This window comes from Phocoena sinus, chromosome 14, assembly GCF_008692025.1.
Source record: "Phocoena sinus isolate mPhoSin1 chromosome 14, mPhoSin1.pri, whole genome shotgun sequence".
NCBI classification, from domain to species: domain Eukaryota; kingdom Metazoa; phylum Chordata; class Mammalia; order Artiodactyla; family Phocoenidae; genus Phocoena; species Phocoena sinus.
Window position 1 is genome coordinate 82,912,263 of NC_045776.1, and position 14,503 is coordinate 82,926,765.

General features: G+C 48.7%; 1 protein-coding gene across 6 annotated transcripts in view; it reads right to left on the reverse strand.

Annotated features, from left to right (window-relative positions):
• Nucleotides 1-14,503, reverse strand: part of PITPNM2 (phosphatidylinositol transfer protein membrane associated 2) — a 147,684-nt gene that overhangs the window by 38,952 nt on the left and 94,229 nt on the right. The window contains exon 1 of one of the 6 annotated variants that reach the window (XM_032602338.1): nt 13,972-14,342. The exons of the other annotated variants lie outside the window; for them this stretch is intronic. The gene's annotated coding sequence lies outside the window, so the exon portion shown is untranslated. Of the gene's footprint in view, nt 1-13,971; nt 14,343-14,503 lie in introns of those variants that run through there. 6 annotated transcript variants of the gene reach the window in all.

Here is a 14,503-nt window from a genome sequence, read left to right on the forward strand (position 1 = left end):
CTGTTTTGTATTTTGCACTAGGTTGAAGCCTACGAGCTGCCAACATCCAACTGTCTTTGACCCACCGAATGCGCAGTTTCCCACGGAATCAGGCTGTAAGCGCGCTTCTGATTCCAGCTGCTTTCGATCAACATCATGTTCCTGGGGTCCATCCAATTTGTTGCATGTAGTTGTAGAGGGCTCGCTCTCACTGCTGTCTAATATTTCACTGGGTGAATATTCTATAATTGATTTAACCATTCCCTCGTTGATGGGCATTTGGGTAATTTCCAATCTGGGGCTGACGGGAATAGGGCTGCTGTGAACAACTGAGTACACGCAGAGATGCAATTTTACATTATGGAATGGAAGGGGAGTGAGAGCCATTTCTATGACAGAACCTAGTTCTCCCGGTAAAGGAATGAAGTGGGGCTTGGGAGGGAGAAGGGGCAGTGAGGAGCTGGTCATGATACAGAGAGTCAGAGACCTAAAGAACTTTTCTGTGAACCCTCAAACCTGAGAGAGCTGGAATCCCTGGGCACAGGACAAAAAACAGCTCTGGGAAGAGAGTCTTCCAGACGATAAATAAGCCCAAAATGCAGCTGCAGGCTGCTCCAGATCACTCCTTGCATTTCCCACACGCTGCTATTTAGAAGGTAGCTAGAGAACAATAATCAGAAAGGAACTCACATGGGTCCTACGCATTAAGGGTGGGGGGCATGACGAGAGGAATCATCCACAGAAATGCAGAAAGACTTCAGAAAAAACAGTTCTCCACTGACTCAGAGAAATTACAGATATAATCTCTTAGAAACTGGTGGGGGCAGAGGAGTGGAAGGAAGGAAACATAGAAATTTAAAAAAGAAATTACTGGATGACAAGAGATGAAAGTTGAAAGGCTGGTTAGCAGAGTTCAGGGAAAAATGGGAAAGAAAAATAAATACATCACAGATATTTTTTAAAAAGCCATACTATAAGCAATGAATAAAGGGGCAAAGCACAGTGTGAACAATTAGAGATGGTGGGCGGGCTTGAGGAACTCACACAAGATTAAATGAAGACTAATAAGACAAAATGACAGATATGGGAGGCAAGAGGAAATCCAACATATACATAATTAGTATGCTCCTCTGAGGAAACAGAATAATAGAATGGGGGTGGGGGAAGTATTCAAATATATAATGAAAAAAATTCCCTGAAATAAAAAAGACTTGACTCTGCAGATTAACTGCCATTCTGTAGCCCAGGAAAACCTGATGGTATAATGAACACCGAGACATCCCCAAAAAAGTTACTGAGCTTAAAGGATAAAGAAAGAATCATATAACTAGGGGGCACAGGGAGATGGGTTGAGGACAGTCAGAATCCTCCTCAGCAACCCAATTTCAGAAACCAGTGGAGCAATATCTATAGAGTTCTAAGAGAAAGAAATTGTAAACCAGAATTTTATACCCAGCTAAGCTGTCCCTTAAGCATAAAGTTAATAGACATTCTGAAACACGCATTTAGGAGCCTAGACATCTATAACGTCTTTTAAAAATTACCTGATGCTAAAATCCAACCAACCAAAAGATAAATAAAAGTAAGTTCATCAATGGAGGAATCCTGGTGAATACTGAGTTAATATTTTTGAAACCAAGGCAATTATGGTTATTGAATAGAATACAAAAACCTTGACAAGGTCCACAAATAATATAACTAACAAAAATTGAGAGTGGAAGAACAGAAGCATGGAATTTGATTCATTATGTAGGTTAAAAAACTAAGGAGGGATAAATAGTTGAAGCACAGGAATTTTTAGGGCAGTGGAACTATTCTGTATGACGCTACTATGGTGGATGTGTATCATCATACATTTGTCAAAACTCATAGAATGTACAACACAAAGAGTGACCCCTAATATAAACTATGGGCTTTAGGTGATAACGATGTACCAATGTAGGGTCATCAGTTGTACTGTACCATCTGGAGGGGGATGTTGATAATAGGGGAGGCTGTGCTTGTGTGGGGGCAGGGAGTATATGGAGAATCTCTGTACCTTCCTCTCAATTTTGCTGTAAATTTAAAACTGCCCTAAAAGATAAATTTTATTACTTAAAAAAATTAATGACTCTAACCTTTTAAAAGTTTTTCTCTCAGAAAGTAGATTAGAGGTTACCAGGGAGAGAGGGGAATAGGGGGTCACTGTTCAATACCTATAGAGTTTCAATTTCGGTGATAAAAAAATTTTGGAAATAGTAGTGGGGATAGTTGTACAATATTGTAAATGTACTAATGCCACACAATTGTACACTTAAAAATGGTTAAAATGGAAAATTTTGTGTTACAGATAAATATATATAACAATTTTAAAGATTAATGTAATAGGACCAAAACCACTGACTTGTACACTTTAAATGTAAATTGTATGGTACGTGAATTATATCTAATAAAGCTGTTAAGCTTGTTTCCCTCTTTTCTCACCTTAACTTTAACCTGTTAGGAACTATTATCACTTATGATGAAGAAATGTTTTTCTGAAGTTTAAAAATTCCCTTCTGTTTCATTTTAGATACATGCAAGTAGGTGATTTATCTTTGGTTAAATTCAAGTAAAATTAAATTTGATTTTTTATTTTTAAAATGAATGTAGAGTACCACCCAGTTTTTAAAAAAAAGTTATTACTACTCTGTACATATCTGTACAGAATCTGAAAAAAATGTTCACTGGATGCTGGAGAGGGTTATCTCAGATTGATGGAATTCTGGGCAACTTTTACTTGCACTTTTCTCTATTACTCGATTTTTCACAAGGCAGCAGCAACAGAGTGTGAGCCGTATGTGTATAAGCGGTCTGAGAAGGGCAGTCTGCGTAGTTGTGAAAATGATGGACTTTGAGTCAGCCAGACCTTCTGCCACCTCCCAGCAGTGACCATGGGCAAGTTGCTTAATCTCTTTGATCTTTCATTTGATCTTCTACAAAACAGAGGTGAGAATAGCACCTACCCCGCTGGGCTGTCTTGTGGATTAAATGAGATAGTGCACATAAAACGCTTAGTCCGGTTCCAACCAACACTCAGCTAGCAATTAGGAGGTGCAGCTGTGCTGAGCAAGGTCTGGAAGACGGGTGCCTGGGGAACAGGGCCTGTAGGCTCCCAGGCTGGGCTGCCAGGGGCAGGTACAGGTGCAGACACTACATGCACTGGCATCAGGGGAAGACAGCCCAGCACCCAGGGCACCAACGTCCGAAGGACGAAAGGCCCCTTGGGAGGTCCTGGTGAGCTTTGCAGCCAGAATGCGGACCTGGTTAGGGCACGAGAGTCCCCTTGTTTTCTTCCCGGCTGAGTCTGAAGCCAGGGGGGCACAGGCAGCCACCAGCCCCCTAATGAGAGAAGGCAGCGTGACTTGGCGTCTGCCCGTCCCCTGAGCATCCTCACCCAGCAGCTGAACCCTCAGACAATCTTATTACACCCACCCCGGCTGCCTGGGCTCACAAGACAGACACACGTCTCATCTCCGTCCCCGCTGGAGTCGTGATGGGTTAGACAGAATTATATTTTAATTCCTTCCACAGGGAAGCTTTTGGGGCTGGAATAATGAGAGGGAAGAAAGAAATAAAGTCTGCAGAAGCCCTCGTGCACGGGAAGCCAGGCAAGGAGTCTGTGTGACCACCGCACACAAACCACCCTCCCATCTCTCCCCGGGGAGAACAGGGACAGACCCCCTAGAGGGCCTCAGGTATGGTATCTGTCTCTAAAAAAGCCTTGGGCTTCCAGAACCCATGTATTCACGACGCTAGAAAGGACCCCCAGCCCCCATGTTCATCGGTGTCTTTGAGGGAACAGAAGGGCGAGAAGAAGTCAGAGTGGGGGCCACCTGGCATGGCGATCCGGGAGGCCACGGCGGGGAGGGACCAGCCCTGGACAAGGTGCGCGGCCCAGGCTGCACCCTGCTGGGCCCGGAGCCCTGGCTTGGACGCTGGGCAGAGTAGGGGCGGGGAGGGGTGACCCGACTCCTCCTCAAGCAGCCTGTCCTACCGGAACCCACGTGGGAAGACAGAGAAAAGGGGCCTGCAGTTGACCGAGAGCATCTGATTCTGCCCAAGGACTCAAGGGCAGGACACCTCTCGGGGCCTCCCCAGCTGGGTCCCAAAGGTCTTCAGGGACCCCCCCCCCCCGGGGGGGTCATCAGTGAAGACGGGGGTGATTATTAGGGTTTGGCTCAGAAGGGTGGGCAGGTAGGAAGGCAAGATGGCTGCTCTGAGTGGAGGCCACGGCGAGACACCCTGACTGGGAGGGAAAGCATGAGAATTGAGTTTACAGAACCTAATCTGTTTTTCCGTGATGAGCCGGGGTTTGACGTCACAGATGGAATTTAGGAGTGAGGCTGTGCAGAGACAACAGAGGATGGAATCCATCCAAATGCAATTCAGTTGCATTCTGGCCATTAGGTCTGGAAGCTCGTTCAAGCCAGGCCAGGGGAGCCTGCCTAGATGTTTGCAATCGTGGGGAAGGCCGCTGGTGGGGACGGGAGAGGCCCAGGCAGCCTCTGGGGTCTCTGGCACATTCGGAACATCCCATCTGGCTCCCATGGGTCTCTCTTCTGCTGTCTCTGGGAAAGCCCCCTTCCTCTGCTCTCTGCTTCCCAAACCTACTGGCCCCCTATCAGGGACCAAAGTGGGTGACGTTAAAAGAACTTCATCTACCCCCATGTGGGCAGCTCCCCACGCCCAATACCTCCCCTCCTACCATCTGTCTCTAGGGAAGGCAGGCTCCAGATGAGTGGGAGGGGGTAGAGGGGAAAGGGGCAGTTCCTTGTGCCCCGGGGATCTGGGGCAGGCCGGGGGCGTAGGGAGTGTGCGTATGAAGTTAGCAGTGATTAGCTGCCTGTCCCCTGGGGGTAAAAGCAGGAGCAGACACACCCCCATGAAAGTCTGAGCTGGAAGGGACAGGGGTGGGGGGCTGGGGGGTCTCCAATCCCTGCCCCCCACAGTAGTCTCACCTTTATCTGTTAGACACTGGACTTCCGCCAAGGTTTCTTGGGAGGAAACAGTACAGGACCCCCGCCCCCTCCCAGTTCAACCCTCACTTTATAAATGGGGAGACTGACGCCTGGATTTCACAGATGTGAAGAGCTGGGGGGACACAGACCCCGTCCGTGTCCTGTAACCTTATGAGGAGGACACGGCACCTCCCCCGCCAGCCTGAGCACTGAAAGGGTCCCCACAGAGCCCCTGGGCACCCCTGCAGTCACTGACATCCCAGGAAAGGTTGCAAATCTCGTGGTTGTTCACCCGCAGTGCCAACCTGGGGACGACTGCCAAGCCACTGCGGGACTCAGTCATCAGCCCCCGCGGGGCAGGGCCCAGCTGGGGGCAGCGCAGGGCGTGCAGTTCTCTGCAGGGCTGGGAACGCTGGGTGGCAGGGGTGGGGCCCTTGGGAAATGCTTGAGGGTAATGTGGCGTGTCATGTGTAACACCCCACTGAACCGGCAGCCAGGGGGCTTAGCAGGGAGGACCTCTTATCTCTATGGCGCAGAGAGCAAAGCGGATCCCGAGAGGGCTGGTGCCCTCCTGAAAGACAGCCGCAAGCCAAGGGTGATCATCGGTGCCCCAGTTTCACGACTCCTACTCCCTCGCCGGGCCTGCCAGCTCCAGCCCCGCTTGTCGGGAGAAAAAGGAGAGGAGATTTGCAGGTGAGGAAATGAAAACGGACCCAGATCCTCCAAGACGAGCACGAGAGGGCAGCAGGCGGAACTCGCCACCACCCGCACTCCTCGTTGCCCTTTGGGGACCCTGCTGGTCACTGCCGGTGAGGCCATCACCACACTGGCCTCCAGGGCGCTGCTCCCACACTTAGCACCGAGTACAGCTCAAACGAGGCAGGGCCATCCGAACAGAATGCCCCTGGATGCTTCGGGGTCAGAATGGAAACACAGACCCAGAGGGACCTGGGCCTGACCGTCTGGTTCTGAGCTGTGGCTCGCACAGCGGTCACCTGGGGTTGGCTCAGGGGTTCTGGCTCCTGGTTGCCTTCCGTGGGTGCTACCACCGCAGCAACACCCAGGCCACTGCCCTATGTCAGCAGTACACGCATCTGCCCACCTAAGGTCTGTGTCTGGGCCTGCAGGAGCACGTTGAAATGAGCGCCCCTTAGGGGAGAATGTCCCCCAGCTACTGGGGCAGAAGGAGGGAGAACCCACTCCTCCAGATGCCTGGAAGCAGGGAGCACCTCCAAGTTGGGGGGGCTCTGGTTAAGCTAGTGTTCAGCACACCATCCATCACGGGCAGGGGCTCTGCCACAGGCTGGGCCCCAAAGCATCTCCGCTCATTAACCGCCCGGGAAATAGAGGCTTTGGGGCACCACAGTTAATAAGAAAAGGCAGTAATAAGAGCCAGAGCGGAGATTTTCACCAAAACTGGGGATGATGCCTTGTATGATGACGACGATGTTGATACTGACAAGATAAAATACACATCGGGGACAATCACAGCTACTGGGGCCAAGTGCTCACTCCTCCGGCCAGCCTGGCCTCCAGGTTTTGGTGGACACCTCGGTGGGCCCAGCACCCGGCAACCCCACCCCACTGATTCTGCGCCTGCACTCCCCAACCCCGGCTATTTTAGACCTTCTCCCCGATTGCTCTTCTTTATTCCCTCAAATTCCCACCATGGAATCCACCAACCCACCTGCCCCTACTGCTTCTGCTACAACAGAAAAACGTCTTGGCTCCCATGGGAGGTCAACCTCTCGAGCACTGAGTCCCATGCGTATCATTTAAGAAACTTCTCCTGATGGGCAGAAGAACTGAATAAGAAGCCATACAGATGGCCAACAGGCACATGAATAGGTGCTCAACATTGCTAATCATCAGACAAATGCAAGTCAAAACCACAAAGAGACATCACCTCACGCCTGTCAGAATGGCTATCATCAAAAAGGCCACAAATAGGGCTTCCCTGGTGGCGCAGTGGTTGGGAGTACGCCTGCCGATGCAGGAGATGTGGGTTCGTGCCCCGGTCCGGGAGGATCCCACATGCCGCGGAGCGGCTGGGCCCGTGAGCCACGGCCGCTGGGCCTGCGTGTCCGGAGCCTGTGCTCTGCAAAGGGAGAGGCCACAAGAGTGAGAGGCCCGAATACCGAAAAAAAAAAAAAAAAAAAAAAAAGGCCACAAATAACAAGTGCTGGAGAGAATGTGGAGAAAAGGGAACCCTCCTGCACTGTTGATGGGAATGTAAATTGGTGCAGCCACTGTGGAAAACAGTATGGAGGTTCCTCAAAAAACTAAAAATAGAACTACCATATGATCCAGCAATTCCAGTCCTGGGTATATATCCGAAGAAAATGAAAACATTAATTCAAAAAGATACACACACCCCAATGTTCACACAGTAGCATTATTTACAATAGCCAAGATATGGACGCAACCTAAGTGTCCATCAACAGACGAATGGATAAAGAAGATGTGATGTACACACACACACACACACAATAGAATACTACTCAGCTATAAACAAAGAATGAAATGTTGCCATTCGCAACCTCATGGATAGACTTGGACGGTATTATGCTTAGTGAAACAAGTCAGACAGAGAAAGACAAATACTGTATGTTGTCACTTATATGTGGAATCTAAAAAATAAAATCAATGAATGAATACAACAAAACAGAAACACACTCACAGATACAAAGAACAAACTAGCAGTTACCAGTGCAGAGAGGGAAGTGGGGAGGGGCAAGATGGAGGTAGGAGATTAGAGGTATAAACTACTATACTTATTTATTTATAAGAGGTACAAACTACTATCATTATTTATTTATAAAATAAATAAGCTACAAGGATATATTGTACAGCACAGGGAATATAGCCAAAATTTTATAATAACTTTCAATGGAGTGTAATCAATAAAATATTGAATCACTATGTTGTACACCTGAAACCAATATAATGTTGTAAATCAACTACACTCTTTAATTGAATTTATTTATTTTTAATAAATTTATTTATTTATTTATTTATTGGCTGCGTTGGGTCTTCATTGCTGTGCGTGGGCTTTCTCTAATTGTGGCGAGAGGGGGCTACTCTTCGTTGTGGTGCGTGGGCTTCTCATTGCGGTGGCTTCTCTTGTTGCGAAGCACGGGCTCTAGGTATGCGGGCTTCAGTAGTTGTGGCACGTGGGCTCAGTAGTTATGGCACACGGGCTTAGTTGCTCCGCGGCATGTGGGATCTTCCCAGACCAGAGCTCGAACCCGTGTCCCTTGCATTCGCAGGCGGATTCTTAACCACTGAGCCACCAGGGAAGCCCTTAATTTTAAATATAAATAAAAATCCGGACTTCCCTGGTGGTCCAGTGGTTAAGACTCTGCGCTTCCAATGTAGGAGCACGGGTTCGATCCCTGGTCGGGGAACTAAGATTCTGCATGCCACGTGGTGTGGCCAGAAGAAAAATAAATAAATAAATATTAAAAAGCAGGAAAAAAAGAACCTTCTTCTAAGTTAACTCTCCTCTATCAGTTTCTGCCTCTTCACTGCAGGCCCCACCCCCATCGGCGTTCAGACATGCTGGTAATAGGTCCCATATTTAACGAAAACCAAACAAAAACCCCAAAGCTCCATCTCTCTTTTTTAAGCTAATTTTTTTTGAGTTATAATTGACATATAACATTCTGTAAGTTTCAGGTGTACAACACAGAGATTCGATCCCACAGCTCTCTACACCCCACTTCCTCCTCTTGGAACCATCCCATTTCTCTGCTCCCCTTTACAGCAAAAATCCTCTCAAGAGTTAGCTCTTCTTGCGACTTCCACCCTCTCACCTCCCAGCATCCTTTCAAGCTCACCACATCCCTGAAACCGCATCAGTCAAGTCCATCAATGACCTCTGCGTGGCTAAGCCAGTGGCCAGCTCTCAGTCCTCGTATTTCCATCTTTTGTTAATTCCTCTGTTTAACACAAACTGACGGAGCGTCTGAGGCTCTCTGGCAGGTAGCATGGCCCTTGAATAGATTTCTGCCTGGAAAAGGTTCTTTCGACTTAGCCAGCCCACCCAACCAGCAAACCTCCTCTCGGAGCCGACTGTGTGTAAGATTTCAGCACCGAGGCTCCGAGCCAGCTTATTCAGGGCCTGTCGGCCATCAGCTGAAAATTATAATTTTTGTTTGCTTGTTTCAAAAAAAAAAAAAAAAGCTGGTGTTGTGCAGCCTGCTCATAGCCCCACAGGGCTGGCCTGAAATCTGGAGGGGCACCCACCCCATGTTAGGAGTTTTAAGAGCCAGTGTCCCTGGTTCTACCCCCTTAAGCCAACCCTACTCATGACACCCCAAGGCTCTGCACTCCCACAGCACCTTCTGCAAAAGCTACAGCCCAGTGGCGCACAGGCCCAGTGCTTTCTAGGTGTCCCGGTGGAGCATTAAAGCCCTTTAGCTCTGAGAAACTGCCTACAGTTCCCCACGAGCCTAAAACCATGTTTCCCAAACTTGCCGATCCCAGGAACCAACTGGAATGCTCTTTGAAGACACAGATTCCGGAGCAACTGAACGGTCAGAGACCAAACCCCACCCTGCCCTAGTTCTTCATGGGCACCGCAAGGAGGATTCACAAGAAAATACAGTCCATCCCATCCTGGCGCTCCTGAAGACCCTACCAGGGTCTCATCGTATCTTGCACCCCGACACCTGGAAACCAGATTTTCTGCTCGGTCCCTTGGTGTATAAACCCCTCTATCATTTTACACATTCGGGCCACATGAATAAACTATGAGTTACTTAATCCTCACGACTGCCTTGAGTTAGATATATTACCCCCCCATTTATCTATTCACTTTATTGAGATGTAATTTGCATGGCATACAATTCACCCTTTTAAAATGTACAATTCAGTGGGTTTTGATATATTTACAGAGTTTTGCAACCATCACCACTAATTCCAGAACATTTCTCGTCCCAGAAGGAAACCCCATACTCATCATCACTCACTCATAATGGAGTCATACAATTATGTGGCCTTTGGTGTCTAGCTTCTTTCACTCAGCATCATATTCTCAAGTTTCATCCGCATTGTAGCATCAGTACCTCACTCTCTTTTGTGCAGGATAACATTCTACTGCATGGCTATCACGCCCCTTTTTTTTCTCTTTTAAAGCACCGCACGGCATGCGGGATCTTAGTTCCCCGGACCAGGGACTGAACTCAAGCCCCCTGCGGTGGAAGCGCGGAGTCTTAACCGCTGGACCGCCAGGGAAGTCTCTATTATGCCCATTTTTATAGCTGAGGAAACCATGGCTCAGTGTCATCAAGGTATCTCATCCCCCATCACTCAGTTGGAGTCAGGTTTATCTATCTTTCAGTGTGGCCAGGAGAGAAACAGCTTAAGAACTGAACAAACGTCATCTAAATTTATGTCAATTTATATAAATATATCCCCCTAGCACTGATAATGGCATTTTATGGTTTACAAATGTTTTTAGCTTTTTGCTTTTGCAGCCCAATCCTCCAAGGTGGAAAAGGCAAGTGTGCCCCATTTTGGGAAGGAATCAAAAATTTAAGTGGTGTATTCAAGGCTAGAGATGTTTATTGATGGGTTAGTGGTGGCTGCATCTGAATCCAGATATAATGTGAGCAAACAGGTTTAACGTTTGCTTAAAGCAAAAAAATGTTTGTTGAAAGCTAAAAACTTTAATGCTTTTTACAAAGATGCATGATTTAGTGAAATCATTTTTGCCTTTTCTTTCAGATTATTTTGTCATGAGTGCAAACCTTGGAGCTGAGGGCCAACCCCATGTAGACTACATCCAAGAGTGATTACTTGGCTTTATTTTAATGTTCCTGACTGATCTTGGAAATAAAAGTTGATATTTCTTTCCAAACACAGACTCCTTGGTTCCAGCCCAAATGTGCATTGCAGAGCAAGGGACCTGGGAATATGTATTTTTAATAAGTTCCCTAGGTGGCTAGTAAGAACAGGATAGTGCCTGGAGGCTAAAACCTTAATTCCATAACCTGGCAAGAAAGGTTCTTAAATTCTAGTCTCAACAAGTCCCTCCAACCTTTCCTCCCAGCAAGAAATCTGACACTGGGGCCCCTCTGAACAGCACGCAACCAGCAGTGTTTACTAAGCCAGATGACAGGCTCTGTGCTGGGTGCCAGGGGGTGCAGGGGACCAAGACAGAGCCCTCAGGGAGCTCCTAGGCTACTAGGGAAGACAGATACTGCATAAGTCATCAAAAACCTGGTGGGGAATATTATTCAGCCTTAAAAAGGAAGGAGATCTGCCGCCTGGACCCTGCCCGCCCGCCTTCCTATGCTGCAGCCACCAGGGCTGCTTCCTTTCATGGAATACGCCAGGCTACTTCCCAATCCCGGGCCTCTGCCATCCCCAGTACACGCGCGTCCTCCAGGCTGGGGGCTGTGGCACAAGTGGCTCCTTGTCGTGATTCAGGCCGCGGTCCGGATGCCATGTGCCCTCAGTGGAGGATCCCCCCCCGGCTCAGCATCCTCTGTAATGGTCTGAGCCACTTGCACATGGCCATGCCTTCCCCACAGCATAGCTGGTCCCACGTCCAGGACCTCGCCCATCTTGCTCGTGGCTACAACGGTGCCCGGGCCGATGCCACGGTAACAAATCTGTCCTGTTCGTCTTGTCATTCTCAGCAGGTGCCATGGAGCAGGGGCCTTAGGTACTCAGAAAGCCTTGCTTGGGAAATGTTCACACAGCCCCTCAACAGGCAGATAACGCCACTGAGCAGCCAAAGTGCTAATTACAAACTGCTCCCTTAGCTGTTCCTCGGAGCAATGAAAGGATTCTCTAAGAATAGCGTACCCTCCCTGTCATGTCCCTGGAAGAACAAACCGGGTTTCTTGACAGCGTCTGTGACTCCGACTGTTCATGGAGCCAGACTTGCCTCCCCGCACACAGCGCGCACAGGGGTATAAAGCTCAGACAGCCAGAGAGAGCTGTGTGCTGTTATCCACGGTGAAGGTGCGTGGGCATCTGAGGCTGTATCGGCCCCCTTCCAGGGGGTGGGTTTGGGAGAGACAAGTGTGGCCCTGAATGAGCTACAGCAAAGCCAGGAGGCCCAAATGGCCTTAGAGAGGCTGCCGCCCCCGCTCAGATGCTCACGGTATATTACAGTTTGTCACCCTTGGAAAGTCAACGCTCGGAAGCAGCCACGGCAACGCAGGGAGATGAGAGCCCAGAGGGGCTGAGTCATCTGGCGAGGCCACACAGCGAGTCAAGGGCAGAACCACACTAGAATCCACATTTCCTGGCCTGCGATCCAGAGCTTGTTCTACTGTGCCCTTGGGTAAGCAAGGGTCCAGGTGCCTCAGGCTCCAACAATTGGGTCCAAATACTCAACTCAGAAGGGAGCAATGAGGCCGAGTTGGGTGTCCCCAGGGGTAGGTGTGCACGTGTGTGCACATGCCAATCCACATGTCTGTACAACTTGCCCAGGCCTTGCTCTGTCTCACTGTATGTGTGGTACATGCCAATCCACATGTCTGTACAACTTGCCCAGGCCTTGCTCTGTCTCACTGTATGTGTGGTACATGCCAATCCACATGTCTGTACAACTTGCCCAGGCCTTGCTCTGTCTCACTGTATGTGTGGTACATGCCAATCCACATGTCTGTACAACTTGCCCAGGCCTTGCTCTGTCTCACTGTATGTGTGGTACATGCCAATCCACATGTCTGTACAACTTGCCCAGGCCTTGCTCTGTCTCACTGTATGTGTGGTACATGCCAATCCACATGTCTGTACAACTTGCCCAGGCCTTGCTCTGTCTCACTGTATGTGTGGTACATGCCAATCCACATGTCTGTACAACTTGCCCAGGCCTTGCTCTATCTCACTGTATGTGTGGTACATGCCAATCCACATGTCTGTACAACTTGCCCAGGCCTTGCTCTATCTCACTGTATGTGTGGTACATGCCAATCCACATGTCTGTACAACTTGCCCAGGCCTTGCTCTATCTCACTGTATGTGTGGTACATGCCAATCCACATGTCTGTACAACTTGCCCAGGCCTTGCTCTATCTCACTGTATGTGTGGTACATGCCAATCCACATGTCTGTACAACTTGCCCAGGCCTTGCTCTGTCTCACTGTATGTGTGGTACATGCCAATCCACACGTCTGTACAATTTGCCCAGGCCTTGCTCTATCTCACTGTATGTGTGGTACATGCCAATCCACATGTCTGTACAACTTGCCCAGGCCTTGCTCTATCTCACTGTATGTGTGGTACATGCCAATCCACATGTCTGTACAATTTGCCCAGGCCTTGCTCTATCTCACTGTATGTGTGGTACATGCAAATCCACATGTCTGTACAACTTGCCCAGGCCTTGCTCTATCTCACTGTATGTGTGGTACATGCCAATCCACATGTCTGTACAATTTGCCCAGGCCTTGCTCTATCTCACTGTATGTGTGGTGTGGCCTTTACAGCCAGGCTTCCCAGGGCTGCTGGGGAACACAACATGCCTGGCAAGTTTCCCAGGTAACTGGCTCTGCTTTACTGTTATTAGCTTCCCTTCATCACCCCATAAAATCCTTCCACTGATGATGGATGCCACGCCTCTCCAGGGAGGGAGAGAGGAAAGAAAGAAAGCACAAAGAAAAAAAAAAACAACTGGTGAAACTTGGAAAGCCCCATGGGTTCATAACTTGGGAAGAGAAACCATCAGCTGTAGCTGGGTTGCTTAGTTCAGTTGCACAGGCTGTGTACTGCCCAAGTCCAGGCAGTGATATTCTCATGGACTACCATCGGATTGGCACTCCCTTGAGTTGGGCAGTGCAGGGAAAGGGCCCTGCATGATTTGGAGGAATGTCTTCAATAGTCTCAAAGCCCACTCCTCACTGAAACCTTGTCCTAGCATAAGGACTGCTCCGTTCTCAGGAATTGAAGCCCAGGACCTGAGAGAAGAAATTAGCCATCTTCTATGAGCTGAGTTTCACATACTTCTCCAGCATTTTCTCCCCCTCCCTCCAAACTACTCTCCATTCCTACCTCTGTCTTTCATCAATTCTGGAAAGTTCTCAGCGATTCTCTCTTCAAACGTGGCCTCTGGCTTATTTTCCTCTTCTCTTTCTGGTACTGTGATTAGATGAATGTTAGGTGTTCTCCTTCTCCGTGTGTCTCATCTCCTCCACAGCTTCCTCTCTTCCCAGTGTTCTATCCTGGGTGACCTCTTCACATCTGGCTTCCAGTCACTAATCCCTTCTTCAGCTATGACTGCTCTCCTAGTGAAGTTCTGTTTGGTTCTTTTCCAAATCTGCTTCTTCATTTTTCTTTGGCCGCGCCGTGCGGCTTGCAGGATCTTAGTTCCCCAACCAGGGATTGAACGTGCGCCCTCAGCAGTGAAAGCGCAGAGTCCTAACCACTGGACCGCCAGGGAATTCCTTCCTTCTTCATTTTTTACAGCTTTTTATCCCCTGCACATATTTTCAACCATGCCTTTTATTTATTTAAATGCATCAAATGTAGTCACTTTATTGTCTAGGCCTAAATATTGCCGTATCTGAAGTCCCAAGGGCTGTTT